This window comes from Oncorhynchus keta, unplaced genomic scaffold (assembly GCF_023373465.1).
Source record: "Oncorhynchus keta strain PuntledgeMale-10-30-2019 unplaced genomic scaffold, Oket_V2 Un_contig_26223_pilon_pilon, whole genome shotgun sequence".
NCBI classification, from domain to species: domain Eukaryota; kingdom Metazoa; phylum Chordata; class Actinopteri; order Salmoniformes; family Salmonidae; genus Oncorhynchus; species Oncorhynchus keta.
In genome coordinates this window covers 23,176-28,558 of record NW_026284852.1, presented here as the reverse complement: position 1 = coordinate 28,558, position 5,383 = coordinate 23,176, and positions in this window count along the sequence as shown.

Below are 5,383 nucleotides of genomic sequence, written 5' to 3'. Positions count from 1 at the left end.
ATTTATGTCTCTGCCCCTCCTGATGTCCGTCTGTCTCTGCCTCTCCTTCTGCCTGATGTCTCGTCTGATGTCTCTGCCTCTTGTTCTGTCTCTGATGTGCTCTCCTTCTGATTCTTCTTGATGTGCCTCTCATTTACGGCATATGGCATGTCTCTCATTCTGTCTCTGTCTGTCATTCTGTCTCTGCCTCTCATATAATCTCCCTCTGTCTCTGTCTCTATTCTCGATCTCTATATCATTTAATCTTGTGTCCTTCTGTCTCTGCCTCCTTCTGTCCTCTGCCTGTCTCCTTGATGTCATCCTCTGAATTAATATGTTCTGCCTCTCCTTCTGTAGTGTGTCATCATTTAACTCTCATGTATGTCTGATGTCCTTCTGTCTCTGCCTCTCCTTCTGTCTCTGCCTCTCCCTCTGTCTCCTTCTGTCTCTGCCTCTCCTTCTGTATATGTCTCTGTCTCTCCTCTCCTTCTGTATATGTCTCTGTCTCTCCGGCTGTCTCTCCTTCTGTCTCTCCACTCTGGTCCTGTCTCTCCTTCTGTCTCTCTGTCTCTGTGTCTCCTTCTGTCTCTCCTCCTTCTGTCTCTCCTTCTCTTCTCTTAGCACTCTCCTTCTGTGTTTCTCCTTCTGTCTCTCCAGCCTGAGTCTCTGTCTCTCCTTCTCTCTGCCTCCTTCTGATCTCCTTCTGTTTTCTGTAATAAATTCTGTCTCTGTCCTCATTCTGTCTCTGTGGCATGTCCTTCATCATTAATGATAATCATTCTGTCTCATATGTCATTGTCATGTCATTTTGCGTTTCATTGTCATTCATTCATCTTGATGTCTGCATGTCGTATGATGTGTAATATCATTGATGATATGTCATTTAACGATGTCTATGTCATTTCATTGTCATTGTCATTCTTGGCATGTCATTGTCGATGTGGCGTATATGTCATGTCATTGTCATTGCTTGGCATGTCATTGTGATGTGTAATGTCATTTAGCGATGTCGTGGCATGTCATTGTGATGTGTGGCATCATTGTGATGTCATGTCATTGTGCATGTCATTGTCGTGATGTCATTGCTGATGTCATTTGCATGTATGATATGTGATGTCATTGTTGCATGTCATTGTGTCATGATGTCATGTGTCTTGATTGATGTCTTGATGTCATTGTGATGTCATTTGCTGTGTGTGTTATCTTGATGTCATTGTCGATGTCATTGTATGTGATGTGATGTCTGTGATATGTCATTGTATCTTGGCATGTCATTTGTATGTGATGTGATGTCATTGTGATGTCGTATGTCATTCGTGCATCATTGATGTTGGCACTCCTTCTGTGTCTGCCTCTCCTTCTGTCTCTGCTCTCCTTCTGTCTCTGTCTCTCCTTCTGATCTCTCCTTCTGTCTCTGCCTCTCCTTCTGTCTCTGTCTCTGTCTCTGGCTGTCTCTCCTTCTGTCTCTGTCTCTGTCTCTCCTTCTGTCTCTCTCTGCCTCTCCTCTCTGTCTCTCCTTCTGTCTCTGTCTCTGTCTCTCTGTCTCTCCTTCTGTCTCTCCTCTCTGTCTCTGTCTCTCCTTCTGTCTCTGCCTCTCTCATCTCCTTCTGTCTCTCCCTCTGTCTCTGCCTCTCCTTCTGTCTCTGTCTCTCCTCTTTCTGATGTCATCTATATTCATGTGTCATTGCTTGTGTCTTGATATCATCATTGCCGTCGTCTTGTGATGTCATTTGATGATGTCGTGTCATGTCATTGTGATGTGTGATGTCATTTATCGTTTTCTTGATGTGTATGTCTTGATGTCATTTTCATGTCATTGATGTCTCTCCATGTCATTGGTTGATGTGTCATTGCCGATGTCGGCTGTCTGTCTCCTGTCAGCTGTCATGTCTGTCTGTCAGTTGTGTCTGTCCAGCTGTCTCTCCACTCATCTGTCCATATGTCTCTGTCTCCTTGATATGTAATCTGTCTGTCATGCTGTCTCTTCTTCTGTCATCCATACGCTATGACATGTGTCTCTGTCTCCTCTCACTCTGTATGCTGTCCGTCTCTCCCTCTGTCTCTGCTTCTGTCTCTGTCCGGTGTCATGTCTCTGTCCGGCTGTCTGTGTATGTCTGTCGGCTGTCATGTATTCTTCTGTCGGCTGTCTCTTGGCATCTGTCTTCTTCATGATGATGTCCATATCAGTTGTCATGTCTGTCCGGCTGTCATCTTGGCATGTGTGTCGCCGTCATGTCATTTGTACTTGTGTCCGGATATGTCATCTTGATGTCATCGGCTGTCATCGTGCCAGTGCATCATTTGTCATCTTGTATGCCGTCATTGTATCATTGCGATGTCTTGGCATGTCATTCTGGCATGTCATTCATGTAGCATGTCATCTGCATCGTGTCATCGTATGTAGCATCATCTTGATAATGGCGTCATTCTGATGTCTGATTCGCCGATAATGCTGGCATGTCATTGCGATGTCTCTGACTCTGATCATGTCTTGTATTATTCTGTGTCATTCTTCATGTCATTGTGCATTCAGTGTCTGCTGTCATCATCATTCTGTATGTCTTCATTCTGTCTTGCCTGTACTTGTGTCTCGTGTCTTATCATTCACGATCTGTAGCATGTCAGTTTCTGCATGTAGTGTCTGCATGTCATTCATGTATTGTCATTTATAGCGTATGTCATCATGATATGTCATTCTTGATGTGCATGTCATTGCTGATATGTCATTGCGATGTCATTTGCTGATGTATGCATGTGCGTCATGCTGTGATGTAATGCATTTGCATTGTCATTGTGATATATCTCTGGCATGTCATTGCGATGTCATTTGGCAAAAATGTCATCTTGTAATGGTACAAAAAATATGTAGCATGTCATTGTTATGATGTCATTATGACGTGTGATCTTGATGTCATTGCGCGATGTCATCTTGATGTATGTATGTCATTTTGTGATGTCTTGGCATGTCATTTGATGATGTATCATTGCCGATGTAGTCATGTCATCTGTGGCATGTCCTATGTCATGTCTTGGCATCATCTTGATGTCAGATGTCATTTGCGATATGTATGCATCATGATGTCTTGGCATGTCATGTCGTGTAGTGATCGTCATCTTGATATGTATTTCTTGATGTCTTGGCATGTCATTCTGACGTCTTGGCATCATTGTCGATGTCTTGATCATGTCATTTGATGTCTTAGCATGTCATTTGACGTATCTGATGTCATTGCTGTCTTATCATTCGTGTCATCATTCTGTCATCTGATGTCTCTGCTTACTCGCATCTTGATGTCTTGCATGTCATTCTGTCTCTGTCTCTCATTCTGTCTCTGTCTCTCCTTCTGTCTCTGTCTCTTATCTGTCTCTCATTCTGTCTGCTCCTTCTGTGTCACTGCTATCTCTGCCTCTCCATCTGTCTCTGTCTCTCATTCTGTTTCTCCTTCTGTCTCTGCCTCTCCTTCTGTCTCTGCCATATCATTCTGATGTATCATGTGATGACATCATTTCCTTGCATGTCATTCATGAACATGTCATTGCTTGATGTGTATGCATCATATGATGCATGTCATTCTTGATATGTGGCATGTCATTCTGTGATGTCATTTCATGTTTCGTTGTGATGTCTTGGCATCATTTGCGATGTGCGTATGCTCATTCATTCTGATGTTGTCATTATGTAATCTTGCATGTCATCTTGATGTAGCATGATGTCTATGGCATGTCATCTTTCTCGCTATGTTTCTTCTTCTGTCTCTGCATATATCATTAGTGTCTGTCATCTCCTTCTGATCTCTCCTTCTGTTTCTCCTTCTGTCTCTGCCTCTCCTTCTGTCTCTGCCTCTGCCTCTGTCTCTGCCTCTCTTCTGTTTCTCCTTCTGTCTCTGTCTCTCACTTCGTGTTTACATACCATTAGCATGTCTCTACTCGCTATGTCATTCTGATGTCGTATGTCATTGCTTGATATATCGACTGGGTGTGTCATTGTATGATGTCTTACGATGTCATCTGCGATGTATTATCGCCATGAACTATGTCATTAATGGTTTCGTTGTTCTTGATCTTATCATTCGCCGATGTGCATCATTGTGATATGTCATTCGTGGTGTTCGTTATTAGCGATGTGTGGCATATCGTGTGATGTCATCATTATGCATGTCATTTCTGGTTTATGTCCTTCTGCGGTCTATTAGTCATCTTACGATGTGATGTCATTTCGTCGACTTGTCATTCGCCTTGCATGATTGCCGCATCATTGCCGGCATCGCCGTCATCTTTGATGTCTTATCATCTAATAACATATCATTATGATATCTTGCGACTGTTCTTGATGTCTTAGCATCATTGCTTGATGTCTTGATGTCATTACTGATATGTCATTTTCGTGATATGTCATTTCTTGATGTCTATGATATCATTACATATGGTACTTGTCATTAATGATGTCTTATCATGTCTTGATGTGCGCATCTTGCCGATGTCATTGTCATGTCATTTATGATGTCTCAGCATATCATTCTCGTCTCGTCCATCGGTCGCTGTCATTCTTATGTCATCTGACTGCTCATTCTGTACTCTGCCATCGTGTCTCTGTATGTCATTGCATCGTTTATGTGTCTTCATCATTGCTGATGCTCTTGGCATGTCGTTGCTGTATGTCACTATCTTGGCATGTCGTTGCACGATGTCGCGATAGTAGCCATCATAACGTGTTTGTCATTATGATATGCGATGTAATAATATGTCTGGTAGCATGTCATTGTGATCGTATGACTGTCATTGGAACTTGTCATTCTTGATGCTCGGCATGTCATTCGTGATGTCATGCGTGTCGCTTGGCATGTCATTTGCCGTATGTCATCTTCGATGTCATTTCTTGATGTCTTGGCATCTATCTTGTCTTCATTGATGTCTATCTCATCGTTGTGTCTCTGCATATTCATTATGTGATGTCATCATGTCGGTATCGATGTCGATGTCATTGCCTTGTACGTCATTGCTTGTCTGTATCATTGCATGATGTCGTGCGCATGTCGTGGCATTTCGTGCGATGTGTCATTCATTGTCTGTCTTAGCGTCATTGCGTGCTCATCATTCCATGATGTCTTGGCTCACATCATTGTCTGTGATGTATGCATGTCATTGTGATGTCATCTTGATGTCGTTGTCATGTCTTGATGTGTATGCATGTCATTGGCATGTCATTGCTGACCGTGTCATTGTATGCATGTCATCGCATGTCTGTGCTTGATGTCATATAGTGATTAATGCTGATGTCATTTGCATGTCTTGCATCATCTTGATGTTATGTCATCTTGATATATCATATGTGATGTCTGCGTATGTCATTGCTGGTATGTGTATCTGATGTAATACATTCTATGACGTGTCATTGATGTCATTG